Here is a 15,000-nt window from a genome sequence, read left to right as displayed (position 1 = left end):
CTGATAGATGAATTCTTTTGCCTGAGGTTTTGCCTGAAAGAGAGTGGTGGGTGTTTTGGTGCATTGCTGCTCAAAGGCACTCCCTGCTGGTGTGCAGATGCAACTGCTCAAGCAATGGAGGTGTCCTGTGCCTCAGCAGCAACATGTAAACTAGCGTCAAGTTAAGAGCACTGCCTTGAGCTAAAAGCTCCTTACCGCTCACTTACTGCACAAGAACGCCCGCTCCTTCAAGCCGGAGTCGAACCAGCGACCTAACGACGACTTTGCTTTGCTTTTTTTCCACTGCAGTCCTCCGCTCTACCACCTGAAAATCGAAGGGAAGCGGCAAAGGTGTCTCGCTTTGGTGATTGTCCGCCGTGCGCCTTTTGACGCTCGCGGCCTGGTGTACCTGCTGATGCCGCAGTGTTGTGGGACTGTGAGTTGCCCGCTGCTCTGGAGAGGCTGTGCCAGTGGCGCAATGGATAACGCGTCTCACTACGGATCAGAAGATTGTAGGTTCGACTCCTACCTGGCTTAATCTTTTTTACGCACTTTGCATTATGGCTCTAGATGCCTCGCAAGCGCACCTACTTGGTCATGCTGCCCAGCAGTTTGCACGGCCAGTGCCTTCTTAGCGCAGTAGGCAGCGCGTCAGTCTCATAATCTGAAGGTCCTGAGTTCGATCCTCAGAGAAGGCATTGATACTTGCAAAGCATTTTTATCCCTCATCTCAGCTTTCCATTTTTGCTGCACAAGACTATCGACAAGACTTGCTGCTACGGCACACCAAAGGACTTGATGTCCCTTGGCCCCTCTGTACCTCAGCGTGTGGAGACCCTTCGGAAGTACACGGGTTCACCGACAGCTGACACCACTGTTGCGTTTGAGCCATTGCCCCGAGCCAAAAGAGGAGTGGAGAATGCAGGCATCGATCCCGCTACCTCTCACATGCAAAGCGAGCGCACTACCATTTGAGCTAATTCCCCAGCTGCGTCTTACAATTGCACCAAGTTTGCTTCTCAGTAGCTCCTTAGCACTCGCCTCTGAGTTGCTGCGCCACCAGCAGGGATCTCCTGCTTTGGGTTAGCCCGCTCCCTGATCTCTTTCAACGCTTTGCTCCAATCGGCGTTACCGAGCAACGGCAGGGCGGGAAGTCAGAGAAATGGGGAAAGAAGCCGAGAAAGAGCCCGAGCCGACGGAAGGGAAGCGAGGTGACCGGAAAGTAGCAGCCGCCACGAGCGTGAGGGAGCAGCCGAGAGCCCTGTCTGACTGATAGATGAATTCTTTTGCCTGAGGTTTTGCCTGAAAGAGAGTGGTGGGTGTTTTGGTGCATTGCTGCTCAAAGGCACTCCCTGCTGGTGTGCAGATGCAACTGCTCAAGCAATGGAGGTGTCCTGTGCCTCAGCAGCAACATGTAAACTAGCGTCAAGTTAAGAGCACTGCCTTGAGCTGAAAGCTCCTTACCGCTCACTTACTGCACAAGAACGCCCGCTCCTTCAAGCCGGAGTCGAACCAGCGACCTAACGACGACTTTGCTTTGCTTTTTTTCCACTGCAGTCCTCCGCTCTACCACCTGAAAATCGAAGGGAAGCGGCAAAGGTGTCTCGCTTTGGTGATTGTCCGCCGTGCGCCTTTTGACGCTCGCGGCCTGGTGTACCTGCTGATGCCGCAGTGTTGTGGGACTGTGAGTTGCCCGCTGCTCTGGAGAGGCTGTGCCAGTGGCGCAATGGATAACGCGTCTCACTACGGATCAGAAGATTGTAGGTTCGACTCCTACCTGGCTTAATCTTTTTTACGCACTTTGCATTATGGCTCTAGATGCCTCGCAAGCGCACCTACTTGGTCATGCTGCCCAGCAGTTTGCACGGCCAGTGCCTTCTTAGCGCAGTAGGCAGCGCGTCAGTCTCATAATCTAAAGATCCTGAGTTCAATCCTCAGAGAAGGCATTGATACTTGCAAAGCTTTTTTATCCCTCATCTCAGCTTTCCATTTTGGCTGCACAAGACTTGCTGCTACGGCACACCAAAGGATTTGATGTCCCTTGGCCCCTCTGTACCTCAGCGTGTGGAGACCCTTCGGAAGTACACGGGTTCACCGACAGCTGACACCACTGTTGCGTTTGAGCCATTGCCCCGAGCCAAAAGAGGAGTGGAGAATGCAGGCATCGATCCCGCTACCTCTCACATGCAAAGCGAGCGCTCTACCATTTGAGCTAATTCCCAAGCTGCGTCTTACAATTGCACCAAGTTTGCTTCTCAGTAGCTCCTTAGCACTCGCCTCTGAGTTGCTGCGCCACCAGCAGGGATCTCCTGCTTTGGGTTAGCCCGCTCCCTGATCTCTTTCAACGCTTTGCTCCAATCGGCGTTACCGAGCAACGGCAGGGCGGGAAGTCAGAGAAATGGGGAAAGAAGCCGAGAAAGAGCCCGAGCCGACGGAAGGGAAGCGAGGTGACCGGAAAGTAGCAGCCGCCACGAGCGTGAGGGAGCAGCCGAGAGCCCTGTCTGACTGATAGATGAATTCTTTTGCCTGAGGTTTTGCCTGAAAGAGAGTGGTGGGTGTTTTGGTGCATTGCTGCTCAAAGGCACTCCCTGCTGGTGTGCAGATGCAACTGCTCAAGCAATGGAGGTGTCCTGTGCCTCAGCAGCAACATGTAAACTAGCGTCAAGTTAAGAGCACTGCCTTGAGCTAAAAGCTCCTTACCGCTCACTTACTGCACAAGAACGCCCGCTCCTTCAAGCCGGAGTCGAACCAGCGACCTAACGACGACTTTGCTTTGCTTTTTTTCCACTGCAGTCCTCCGCTCTACCACCTGAAAATCGAAGGGAAGCGGCAAAGGTGTCTCGCTTTGGTGATTGTCCGCCGTGCGCCTTTTGACGCTCGCGGCCTGGTGTACCTGCTGATGCCGCAGTGTTGTGGGACTGTGAGTTGCCCGCTGCTCTGGAGAGGCTGTGCCAGTGGCGCAATGGATAACGCGTCTCACTACGGATCAGAAGATTGTAGGTTCGACTCCTACCTGGCTTAATCTTTTTTACGCACTTTGCATTATGGCTCTAGATGCCTCGCAAGCGCACCTACTTGGTCATGCTGCCCAGCAGTTTGCACGGCCAGTGCCTTCTTAGCGCAGTAGGCAGCGCGTCAGTCTCATAATCTGAAGGTCCTGAGTTCGATCCTCAGAGAAGGCATTGATACTTGCAAAGCATTTTTATCCCTCATCTCAGCTTTCCATTTTTGCTGCACAAGACTATCGACAAGACTTGCTGCTACGGCACACCAAAGGATTTGATGTCCCTTGGCCCCTCTGTACCTCAGCGTGTGGAGACCCTTCGGAAGTACACGGGTTCACCGACAGCTGACACCACTGTTGCGTTTGAGCCATTGCCCCGAGCCAAAAGAGGAGTGGAGAATGCAGGCATCGATCCCGCTACCTCTCACATGCAAAGCGAGCGCTCTACCATTTGAGCTAATTCCCAAGCTGCGTCTTGCAATTGCACCAAGTTTGCTTCTCAGTAGCTCCTTAGCACTCGCCTCTGAGTTGCTGCGCCACCAGCAGGGATCTCCTGCTTTGGGTTAGCCCGCTCCCTGATCTCTTTCAACGCTTTGCTCCAATCGGCGTTACCGAGCAACGGCAGGGCGGGAAGTCAGAGAAATGGGGAAAGAAGCCGAGAAAGAGCCCGAGCCGACGGAAGGGAAGCGAGGTGACCGGAAAGTAGCAGCCGCCACGAGCGTGAGGGAGCAGCCGAGAGCCCTGTCTGACTGATAGATGAATTCTTTTGCCTGAGGTTTTGCCTGAAAGAGAGTGGTGGGTGTTTTGGTGCATTGCTGCTCAAAGGCACTCCCTGCTGGTGTGCAGATGCAACTGCTCAAGCAATGGAGGTGTCCTGTGCCTCAGCAGCAACATGTAAACTAGCGTCAAGTTAAGAGCACTGCCTTGAGCTAAAAGCTCCTTACCGCTCACTTACTGCACAAGAACGCCCGCTCCTTCAAGCCGGAGTCGAACCAGCGACCTAACGACGACTTTGCTTTGCTTTTTTTCCACTGCAGTCCTCCGCTCTACCACCTGAAAATCGAAGGGAAGCGGCAAAGGTGTCTCGCTTTGGTGATTGTCCGCCGTGCGCCTTTTGACGCTCGCGGCCTGGTGTACCTGCTGATGCCGCAGTGTTGTGGGACTGTGAGTTGCCCGCTGCTCTGGAGAGGCTGTGCCAGTGGCGCAATGGATAACGCGTCTCACTACGGATCAGAAGATTGTAGGTTCGACTCCTACCTGGCTTAATCTTTTTTACGCACTTTGCATTATGGCTCTAGATGCCTCGCAAGCGCACCTACTTGGTCATGCTGCCCAGCAGTTTGCACGGCCAGTGCCTTCTTAGCGCAGTAGGCAGCGCGTCAGTCTCATAATCTAAAGATCCTGAGTTCAATCCTCAGAGAAGGCATTGATACTTGCAAAGCTTTTTTATCCCTCATCTCAGCTTTCCATTTTGGCTGCACAAGACTTGCTGCTACGGCACACCAAAGGATTTGATGTCCCTTGGCCCCTCTGTCCCTCAGCGTGTGGAGACCCTTCGGAAGTACACAGGTTCACCGACAGCTGACACCACTGTTGCGTTTGAGCCATTGCCCCGAGCCAAAAGAGGAGTGGAGAATGCAGGCATCGATCCCGCTACCTCTCACATGCAAAGCGAGCGCTCTACCATTTGAGCTAATTCCCCAGCTGCGTCTTACAATTGCACCAAGTTTGCTTCTCAGTAGCTCCTTAGCACTCGCCTCTGAGTTGCTGCGCCACCAGCAGGGATCTCCTGCTTTGGGTTAGCCCGCTCCCTGATCTCTTTCAACGCTTTGCTCCAATCGGCGTTACCGAGCAACGGCAGGGCGGGAAGTCAGAGAAATGGGGAAAGAAGCCGAGAAAGAGCCCGAGCCGACGGAAGGGAAGCGAGGTGACCGGAAAGTAGCAGCCGCCACGAGCGTGAGGGAGCAGCCGAGAGCCCTGTCTGACTGATAGATGAATTCTTTTGCCTGAGGTTTTGCCTGAAAGAGAGTGGTGGGTGTTTTGGTGCATTGCTGCTCAAAGGCACTCCCTGCTGGTGTGCAGATGCAACTGCTCAAGCAATGGAGGTGTCCTGTGCCTCAGCAGCAACATGTAAACTAGCGTCAAGTTAAGAGCACTGCCTTGAGCTGAAAGCTCCTTACCGCTCACTTACTGCACAAGAACGCCCGCTCCTTCAAGCCGGAGTCGAACCAGCGACCTAACGACGACTTTGCTTTGCTTTTTTTCCACTGCAGTCCTCCGCTCTACCACCTGAAAATCGAAGGGAAGTGGCAAAGGTGTCTCGCTTTGGTGATTGTCCGCCGTGCGCCTTTTGACGCTCCCGGCCTGGTGTACCTCCTGATGCCGCAGTGTTGTGGGACTGTGAGTTGCCAGCTGCTCTGTACAGGCTGGGCCTGTGGCGCAATGGATAACGCGTCTGACTACGGATCAGAAGATTGTAGGTTCGACTCCTACCTGGCTTGAACTTTTTTACGCACTTTGCATTATGGCGCTAGATGCCTCGCAGGCGCACCTACTTGGTCATGCTGCCCAGCAGTTTGCATGGCAAGTGCCTTCTTAGCGCAGTAGGCAGCGCGTCAGTCTCATAATCTGAAGGTCCTGAGTTCGATCCTCAGAGAAGGCATTGATACTTGCAAAGCATTTTTATCCCTCATCTCAGCTTTCCATTTTTGCTGCACAAGACTATCGACAAGACTTGCTGCTACGGCACACCAAAGGATTTGATGTCCCTTGGCCCCTCTGTACCTCAGCGTGTGGAGACCCTTCGGAAGTACACGGGTTCACCGACAGCTGACACCACTGTTGCGTTTGAGCCATTGCCCCGAGCCAAAAGAGGAGTGGAGAATGCAGGCATCGATCCCGCTACCTCTCACATGCAAAGCGAGCGCTCTACCATTTGAGCTAATTCCCAAGCTGCGTCTTACAATTGCACCAAGTTTGCTTCTCAGTAGCTCCTTAGCACTCGCCTCTGAGTTGCTGCGCCACCAGCAGGGATCTCCTGCTTTGGGTTAGCCCGCTCCCTGATCTCTTTCAACGCTTTGCTCCAATCGGCGTTACCGAGCAACGGCAGGGCGGGAAGTCAGAGAAATGGGGAAAGAAGCCGAGAAAGAGCCCGAGCCGACGGAAGGGAAGCGAGGTGACCGGAAAGTAGCAGCCGCCACGAGCGTGAGGGAGCAGCCGAGAGCCCTGTCTGACTGATAGATGAATTCTTTTGCCTGAGGTTTTGCCTGAAAGAGAGTGGTGGGTGTTTTGGTGCATTGCTGCTCAAAGGCACTCCCTGCTGGTGTGCAGATGCAACTGCTCAAGCAATGGAGGTGTCCTGTGCCTCAGCAGCAACATGTAAACTAGCGTCAAGTTAAGAGCACTGCCTTGAGCTAAAAGCTCCTTACCGCTCACTTACTGCACAAGAACGCCCGCTCCTTCAAGCCGGAGTCGAACCAGCGACCTAACGACGACTTTGCTTTGCTTTTTTTCCACTGCAGTCCTCCGCTCTACCACCTGAAAATCGAAGGGAAGCGGCAAAGGTGTCTCGCTTTGGTGATTGTCCGCCGTGCGCCTTTTGACGCTCGCGGCCTGGTGTACCTGCTGATGCCGCAGTGTTGTGGGACTGTGAGTTGCCCGCTGCTCTGGAGAGGCTGTGCCAGTGGCGCAATGGATAACGCGTCTCACTACGGATCAGAAGATTGTAGGTTCGACTCCTACCTGGCTTAATCTTTTTTACGCACTTTGCATTATGGCTCTAGATGCCTCGCAAGCGCACCTACTTGGTCATGCTGCCCAGCAGTTTGCACGGCCAGTGCCTTCTTAGCGCAGTAGGCAGCGCGTCAGTCTCATAATCTGAAGGTCCTGAGTTCGATCCTCAGAGAAGGCATTGATACTTGCAAAGCATTTTTATCCCTCATCTCAGCTTTCCATTTTTGCTGCACAAGACTATCGACAAGACTTGCTGCTACGGCACACCAAAGGACTTGATGTCCCTTGGCCCCTCTGTACCTCAGCGTGTGGAGACCCTTCGGAAGTACACGGGTTCACCGACAGCTGACACCACTGTTGCGTTTGAGCCATTGCCCCGAGCCAAAAGAGGAGTGGAGAATGCAGGCATCGATCCCGCTACCTCTCACATGCAAAGCGAGCGCACTACCATTTGAGCTAATTCCCAAGCTGCGTCTTACAATTGCACCAAGTTTGCTTCTCAGTAGCTCCTTAGCACTCGCCTCTGAGTTGCTGCGCCACCAGCAGGGATCTCCTGCTTTGGGTTAGCCCGCTCCCTGATCTCTTTCAACGCTTTGCTCCAATCGGCGTTACCGAGCAACGGCAGGGCGGGAAGTCAGAGAAATGGGGAAAGAAGCCGAGAAAGAGCCCGAGCCGACGGAAGGGAAGCGAGGTGACCGGAAAGTAGCAGCCGCCACGAGCGTGAGGGAGCAGCCGAGAGCCCTGTCTGACTGATAGATGAATTCTTTTGCCTGAGGTTTTGCCTGAAAGAGAGTGGTGGGTGTTTTGGTGCATTGCTGCTCAAAGGCACTCCCTGCTGGTGTGCAGATGCAACTGCTCAAGCAATGGAGGTGTCCTGTGCCTCAGCAGCAACATGTAAACTAGCGTCAAGTTAAGAGCACTGCCTTGAGCTGAAAGCTCCTTACCGCTCACTTACTGCACAAGAACGCCCGCTCCTTCAAGCCGGAGTCGAACCAGCGACCTAACGACGACTTTGCTTTGCTTTTTTTCCACTGCAGTCCTCCGCTCTACCACCTGAAAATCGAAGGGAAGCGGCAAAGGTGTCTCGCTTTGGTGATTGTCCGCCGTGCGCCTTTTGACGCTCGCGGCCTGGTGTACCTGCTGATGCCGCAGTGTTGTGGGACTGTGAGTTGCCCGCTGCTCTGGAGAGGCTGTGCCAGTGGCGCAATGGATAACGCGTCTCACTACGGATCAGAAGATTGTAGGTTCGACTCCTACCTGGCTTAATCTTTTTTACGCACTTTGCATTATGGCTCTAGATGCCTCGCAAGCGCACCTACTTGGTCATGCTGCCCAGCAGTTTGCACGGCCAGTGCCTTCTTAGCGCAGTAGGCAGCGCGTCAGTCTCATAATCTAAAGATCCTGAGTTCAATCCTCAGAGAAGGCATTGATACTTGCAAAGCTTTTTTATCCCTCATCTCAGCTTTCCATTTTGGCTGCACAAGACTTGCTGCTACGGCACACCAAAGGATTTGATGTCCCTTGGCCCCTCTGTCCCTCAGCGTGTGGAGACCCTTCGGAAGTACACAGGTTCACCGACAGCTGACACCACTGTTGCGTTTGAGCCATTGCCCCGAGCCAAAAGAGGAGTGGAGAATGCAGGCATCGATCCCGCTACCTCTCACATGCAAAGCGAGCGCTCTACCATTTGAGCTAATTCCCCAGCTGCGTCTTACAATTGCACCAAGTTTGCTTCTCAGTAGCTCCTTAGCACTCGCCTCTGAGTTGCTGCGCCACCAGCAGGGATCTCCTGCTTTGGGTTAGCCCGCTCCCTGATCTCTTTCAACGCTTTGCTCCAATCGGCGTTACCGAGCAACGGCAGGGCGGGAAGTCAGAGAAATGGGGAAAGAAGCCGAGAAAGAGCCCGAGCCGACGGAAGGGAAGCGAGGTGACCGGAAAGTAGCAGCCGCCACGAGCGTGAGGGAGCAGCCGAGAGCCCTGTCTGACTGATAGATGAATTCTTTTGCCTGAGGTTTTGCCTGAAAGAGAGTGGTGGGTGTTTTGGTGCATTGCTGCTCAAAGGCACTCCCTGCTGGTGTGCAGATGCAACTGCTCAAGCAATGGAGGTGTCCTGTGCCTCAGCAGCAACATGTAAACTAGCGTCAAGTTAAGAGCACTGCCTTGAGCTGAAAGCTCCTTACCGCTCACTTACTGCACAAGAACGCCCGCTCCTTCAAGCCGGAGTCGAACCAGCGACCTAACGACGACTTTGCTTTGCTTTTTTTCCACTGCAGTCCTCCGCTCTACCACCTGAAAATCGAAGGGAAGTGGCAAAGGTGTCTCGCTTTGGTGATTGTCCGCCGTGCGCCTTTTGACGCTCCCGGCCTGGTGTACCTGCTGATGCCGCAGTGTTGTGGGACTGTGAGTTGCCAGCTGCTCTGTACAGGCTGGGCCTGTGGCGCAATGGATAACGCGTCTGACTACGGATCAGAAGATTGTAGGTTCGACTCCTACCTGGCTTGAACTTTTTTACGCACTTTGCATTATGGCGCTAGATGCCTCGCAGGCGCACCTACTTGGTCATGCTGCCCAGCAGTTTGCATGGCAAGTGCCTTCTTAGCGCAGTAGGCAGCGCGTCAGTCTCATAATCTGAAGGTCCTGAGTTCGATCCTCAGAGAAGGCATTGATACTTGCAAAGCATTTTTATCCCTCATCTCAGCTTTCCATTTTTGCTGCACAAGACTATCGACAAGACTTGCTGCTACGGCACACCAAAGGATTTGATGTCCCTTGGCCCCTCTGTACCTCAGCGTGTGGAGACCCTTCGGAAGTACACGGGTTCACCGACAGCTGACACCACTGTTGCGTTTGAGCCATTGCCCCGAGCCAAAAGAGGAGTGGAGAATGCAGGCATCGATCCCGCTACCTCTCACATGCAAAGCGAGCGCTCTACCATTTGAGCTAATTCCCAAGCTGCGTCTTACAATTGCACCAAGTTTGCTTCTCAGTAGCTCCTTAGCACTCGCCTCTGAGTTGCTGCGCCACCAGCAGGGATCTCCTGCTTTGGGTTAGCCCGCTCCCTGATCTCTTTCAACGCTTTGCTCCAATCGGCGTTACCGAGCAACGGCAGGGCGGGAAGTCAGAGAAATGGGGAAAGAAGCCGAGAAAGAGCCCGAGCCGACGGAAGGGAAGCGAGGTGACCGGAAAGTAGCAGCCGCCACGAGCGTGAGGGAGCAGCCGAGAGCCCTGTCTGACTGATAGATGAATTCTTTTGCCTGAGGTTTTGCCTGAAAGAGAGTGGTGGGTGTTTTGGTGCATTGCTGCTCAAAGGCACTCCCTGCTGGTGTGCAGATGCAACTGCTCAAGCAATGGAGGTGTCCTGTGCCTCAGCAGCAACATGTAAACTAGCGTCAAGTTAAGAGCACTGCCTTGAGCTAAAAGCTCCTTACCGCTCACTTACTGCACAAGAACGCCCGCTCCTTCAAGCCGGAGTCGAACCAGCGACCTAACGACGACTTTGCTTTGCTTTTTTTCCACTGCAGTCCTCCGCTCTACCACCTGAAAATCGAAGGGAAGCGGCAAAGGTGTCTCGCTTTGGTGATTGTCCGCCGTGCGCCTTTTGACGCTCGCGGCCTGGTGTACCTGCTGATGCCGCAGTGTTGTGGGACTGTGAGTTGCCCGCTGCTCTGGAGAGGCTGTGCCAGTGGCGCAATGGATAACGCGTCTCACTACGGATCAGAAGATTGTAGGTTCGACTCCTACCTGGCTTAATCTTTTTTACGCACTTTGCATTATGGCTCTAGATGCCTCGCAAGCGCACCTACTTGGTCATGCTGCCCAGCAGTTTGCACGGCCAGTGCCTTCTTAGCGCAGTAGGCAGCGCGTCAGTCTCATAATCTGAAGGTCCTGAGTTCGATCCTCAGAGAAGGCATTGATACTTGCAAAGCATTTTTATCCCTCATCTCAGCTTTCCATTTTTGCTGCACAAGACTATCGACAAGACTTGCTGCTACGGCACACCAAAGGACTTGATGTCCCTTGGCCCCTCTGTACCTCAGCGTGTGGAGACCCTTCGGAAGTACACGGGTTCACCGACAGCTGACACCACTGTTGCGTTTGAGCCATTGCCCCGAGCCAAAAGAGGAGTGGAGAATGCAGGCATCGATCCCGCTACCTCTCACATGCAAAGCGAGCGCACTACCATTTGAGCTAATTCCCCAGCTGCGTCTTACAATTGCACCAAGTTTGCTTCTCAGTAGCTCCTTAGCACTCGCCTCTGAGTTGCTGCGCCACCAGCAGGGATCTCCTGCTTTGGGTTAGCCCGCTCCCTGATCTCTTTCAACGCTTTGCTCCAATCGGCGTTACCGAGCAACGGCAGGGCGGGAAGTCAGAGAAATGGGGAAAGAAGCCGAGAAAGAGCCCGAGCCGACGGAAGGGAAGCGAGGTGACCGGAAAGTAGCAGCCGCCACGAGCGTGAGGGAGCAGCCGAGAGCCCTGTCTGACTGATAGATGAATTCTTTTGCCTGAGGTTTTGCCTGAAAGAGAGTGGTGGGTGTTTTGGTGCATTGCTGCTCAAAGGCACTCCCTGCTGGTGTGCAGATGCAACTGCTCAAGCAATGGAGGTGTCCTGTGCCTCAGCAGCAACATGTAAACTAGCGTCAAGTTAAGAGCACTGCCTTGAGCTGAAAGCTCCTTACCGCTCACTTACTGCACAAGAACGCCCGCTCCTTCAAGCCGGAGTCGAACCAGCGACCTAACGACGACTTTGCTTTGCTTTTTTTCCACTGCAGTCCTCCGCTCTACCACCTGAAAATCGAAGGGAAGCGGCAAAGGTGTCTCGCTTTGGTGATTGTCCGCCGTGCGCCTTTTGACGCTCGCGGCCTGGTGTACCTGCTGATGCCGCAGTGTTGTGGGACTGTGAGTTGCCCGCTGCTCTGGAGAGGCTGTGCCAGTGGCGCAATGGATAACGCGTCTCACTACGGATCAGAAGATTGTAGGTTCGACTCCTACCTGGCTTAATCTTTTTTACGCACTTTGCATTATGGCTCTAGATGCCTCGCAAGCGCACCTACTTGGTCATGCTGCCCAGCAGTTTGCACGGCCAGTGCCTTCTTAGCGCAGTAGGCAGCGCGTCAGTCTCATAATCTAAAGATCCTGAGTTCAATCCTCAGAGAAGGCATTGATACTTGCAAAGCTTTTTTATCCCTCATCTCAGCTTTCCATTTTGGCTGCACAAGACTTGCTGCTACGGCACACCAAAGGATTTGATGTCCCTTGGCCCCTCTGTCCCTCAGCGTGTGGAGACCCTTCGGAAGTACACAGGTTCACCGACAGCTGACACCACTGTTGCGTTTGAGCCATTGCCCCGAGCCAAAAGAGGAGTGGAGAATGCAGGCATCGATCCCGCTACCTCTCACATGCAAAGCGAGCGCTCTACCATTTGAGCTAATTCCCCAGCTGCGTCTTACAATTGCACCAAGTTTGCTTCTCAGTAGCTCCTTAGCACTCGCCTCTGAGTTGCTGCGCCACCAGCAGGGATCTCCTGCTTTGGGTTAGCCCGCTCCCTGATCTCTTTCAACGCTTTGCTCCAATCGGCGTTACCGAGCAACGGCAGGGCGGGAAGTCAGAGAAATGGGGAAAGAAGCCGAGAAAGAGCCCGAGCCGACGGAAGGGAAGCGAGGTGACCGGAAAGTAGCAGCCGCCACGAGCGTGAGGGAGCAGCCGAGAGCCCTGTCTGACTGATAGATGAATTCTTTTGCCTGAGGTTTTGCCTGAAAGAGAGTGGTGGGTGTTTTGGTGCATTGCTGCTCAAAGGCACTCCCTGCTGGTGTGCAGATGCAACTGCTCAAGCAATGGAGGTGTCCTGTGCCTCAGCAGCAACATGTAAACTAGCGTCAAGTTAAGAGCACTGCCTTGAGCTGAAAGCTCCTTACCGCTCACTTACTGCACAAGAACGCCCGCTCCTTCAAGCCGGAGTCGAACCAGCGACCTAACGACGACTTTGCTTTGCTTTTTTTCCACTGCAGTCCTCCGCTCTACCACCTGAAAATCGAAGGGAAGTGGCAAAGGTGTCTCGCTTTGGTGATTGTCCGCCGTGCGCCTTTTGACGCTCCCGGCCTGGTGTACCTGCTGATGCCGCAGTGTTGTGGGACTGTGAGTTGCCAGCTGCTCTGTACAGGCTGGGCCTGTGGCGCAATGGATAACGCGTCTGACTACGGATCAGAAGATTGTAGGTTCGACTCCTACCTGGCTTGAACTTTTTTACGCACTTTGCATTATGGCGCTAGATGCCTCGCAGGCGCACCTACTTGGTCATGCTGCCCAGCAGTTTGCATGGCAAGTGCCTTCTTAGCGCAGTAGGCAGCGCGTCAGTCTCATAATCTGAAGGTCCTGAGTTCGATCCTCAGAGAAGGCATTGATACTTGCAAAGCATTTTTATCCCTCATCTCAGCTTTCCATTTTTGCTGCACAAGACTATCGACAAGACTTGCTGCTACGGCACACCAAAGGATTTGATGTCCCTTGGCCCCTCTGTACCTCAGCGTGTGGAGACCCTTCGGAAGTACACGGGTTCACCGACAGCTGACACCACTGTTGCGTTTGAGCCATTGCCCCGAGCCAAAAGAGGAGTGGAGAATGCAGGCATCGATCCCGCTACCTCTCACATGCAAAGCGAGCGCTCTACCATTTGAGCTAATTCCCAAGCTGCGTCTTACAATTGCACCAAGTTTGCTTCTCAGTAGCTCCTTAGCACTCGCCTCTGAGTTGCTGCGCCACCAGCAGGGATCTCCTGCTTTGGGTTAGCCCGCTCCCTGATCTCTTTCAACGCTTTGCTCCAATCGGCGTTACCGAGCAACGGCAGGGCGGGAAGTCAGAGAAATGGGGAAAGAAGCCGAGAAAGAGCCCGAGCCGACGGAAGGGAAGCGAGGTGACCGGAAAGTAGCAGCCGCCACGAGCGTGAGGGAGCAGCCGAGAGCCCTGTCTGACTGATAGATGAATTCTTTTGCCTGAGGTTTTGCCTGAAAGAGAGTGGTGGGTGTTTTGGTGCATTGCTGCTCAAAGGCACTCCCTGCTGGTGTGCAGATGCAACTGCTCAAGCAATGGAGGTGTCCTGTGCCTCAGCAGCAACATGTAAACTAGCGTCAAGTTAAGAGCACTGCCTTGAGCTAAAAGCTCCTTACCGCTCACTTACTGCACAAGAACGCCCGCTCCTTCAAGCCGGAGTCGAACCAGCGACCTAACGACGACTTTGCTTTGCTTTTTTTCCACTGCAGTCCTCCGCTCTACCACCTGAAAATCGAAGGGAAGCGGCAAAGGTGTCTCGCTTTGGTGATTGTCCGCCGTGCGCCTTTTGACGCTCGCGGCCTGGTGTACCTGCTGATGCCGCAGTGTTGTGGGACTGTGAGTTGCCCGCTGCTCTGGAGAGGCTGTGCCAGTGGCGCAATGGATAACGCGTCTCACTACGGATCAGAAGATTGTAGGTTCGACTCCTACCTGGCTTAATCTTTTTTACGCACTTTGCATTATGGCTCTAGATGCCTCGCAAGCGCACCTACTTGGTCATGCTGCCCAGCAGTTTGCACGGCCAGTGCCTTCTTAGCGCAGTAGGCAGCGCGTCAGTCTCATAATCTGAAGGTCCTGAGTTCGATCCTCAGAGAAGGCATTGATACTTGCAAAGCATTTTTATCCCTCATCTCAGCTTTCCATTTTTGCTGCACAAGACTATCGACAAGACTTGCTGCTACGGCACACCAAAGGATTTGATGTCCCTTGGCCCCTCTGTACCTCAGCGTGTGGAGACCCTTCGGAAGTACACGGGTTCACCGACAGCTGACACCACTGTTGCGTTTGAGCCATTGCCCCGAGCCAAAAGAGGAGTGGAGAATGCAGGCATCGATCCCGCTACCTCTCACATGCAAAGCGAGCGCACTACCATTTGAGCTAATTCCCCAGCTGCGTCTTACAATTGCACCAAGTTTGCTTCTCAGTAGCTCCTTAGCACTCGCCTCTGAGTTGCTGCGCCACCAGCAGGGATCTCCTGCTTTGGGTTAGCCCGCTCCCTGATCTCTTTCAACGCTTTGCTCCAATCGGCGTTACCGAGCAACGGCAGGGCGGGAAGTCAGAGAAATGGGGAAAGAAGCCGAGAAAGAGCCCGAGCCGACGGAAGGGAAGCGAGGTGACCGGAAAGTAGCAGCCGCCACGAGCGTGAGGGAGCAGCCGAGAGCCCTGTCTGACTGATAGATGAATTCTTTTGCCTGAGGTTTTGCCTGAAAGAGAGTGGTGGGTGTTTTGGTGCATTGCTGCTC

At 54.0% G+C, this 15,000-nt stretch overlaps 8 non-coding genes across 8 annotated transcripts; all 8 read left to right on the top strand.

Annotated features, from left to right (window-relative positions):
* The first annotated feature begins 604 nt into the window (after positions 1-604).
* Positions 605-677, top strand: trnam-cau (transfer RNA methionine (anticodon CAU)). The gene has a single exon. It is a non-coding gene; the product is annotated as a tRNA-Met (tRNA).
* A 2,411-nt stretch (positions 678-3,088) lies between these two features.
* On the top strand, positions 3,089-3,161 carry trnam-cau (transfer RNA methionine (anticodon CAU)). The gene has a single exon. It is a non-coding gene; the product is annotated as a tRNA-Met (tRNA).
* Positions 3,162-5,572: 2,411 nt separating this feature from the next.
* trnam-cau (transfer RNA methionine (anticodon CAU)) lies at positions 5,573-5,645 on the top strand. The gene has a single exon. It is a non-coding gene; the product is annotated as a tRNA-Met (tRNA).
* A 1,175-nt stretch (positions 5,646-6,820) lies between these two features.
* trnam-cau (transfer RNA methionine (anticodon CAU)) lies at positions 6,821-6,893 on the top strand. The gene has a single exon. It is a non-coding gene; the product is annotated as a tRNA-Met (tRNA).
* Positions 6,894-9,304: 2,411 nt separating this feature from the next.
* On the top strand, positions 9,305-9,377 carry trnam-cau (transfer RNA methionine (anticodon CAU)). The gene has a single exon. It is a non-coding gene; the product is annotated as a tRNA-Met (tRNA).
* A 1,175-nt stretch (positions 9,378-10,552) lies between these two features.
* Positions 10,553-10,625, top strand: trnam-cau (transfer RNA methionine (anticodon CAU)). Its single transcript has one exon. It is a non-coding gene; the product is annotated as a tRNA-Met (tRNA).
* Positions 10,626-13,036: 2,411 nt separating this feature from the next.
* Positions 13,037-13,109, top strand: trnam-cau (transfer RNA methionine (anticodon CAU)). The gene has a single exon. It is a non-coding gene; the product is annotated as a tRNA-Met (tRNA).
* A 1,175-nt stretch (positions 13,110-14,284) lies between these two features.
* Positions 14,285-14,357, top strand: trnam-cau (transfer RNA methionine (anticodon CAU)). Its single transcript has one exon. It is a non-coding gene; the product is annotated as a tRNA-Met (tRNA).
* The last annotated feature ends 643 nt before the right edge of the window (positions 14,358-15,000 follow it).

The sequence above is a fragment of the Somniosus microcephalus genome, unplaced genomic scaffold (genome assembly GCF_052327205.1).
Source record: "Somniosus microcephalus isolate GS21.2 unplaced genomic scaffold, FLI_Smic_1.0 scaffold134, whole genome shotgun sequence".
NCBI classification, from domain to species: Eukaryota; Metazoa; Chordata; class Chondrichthyes; order Squaliformes; family Somniosidae; genus Somniosus; species Somniosus microcephalus.
The sequence above is the reverse complement of the archived record's forward strand: the minus strand, read 5'-3'. Positions and strand labels throughout refer to the sequence as shown.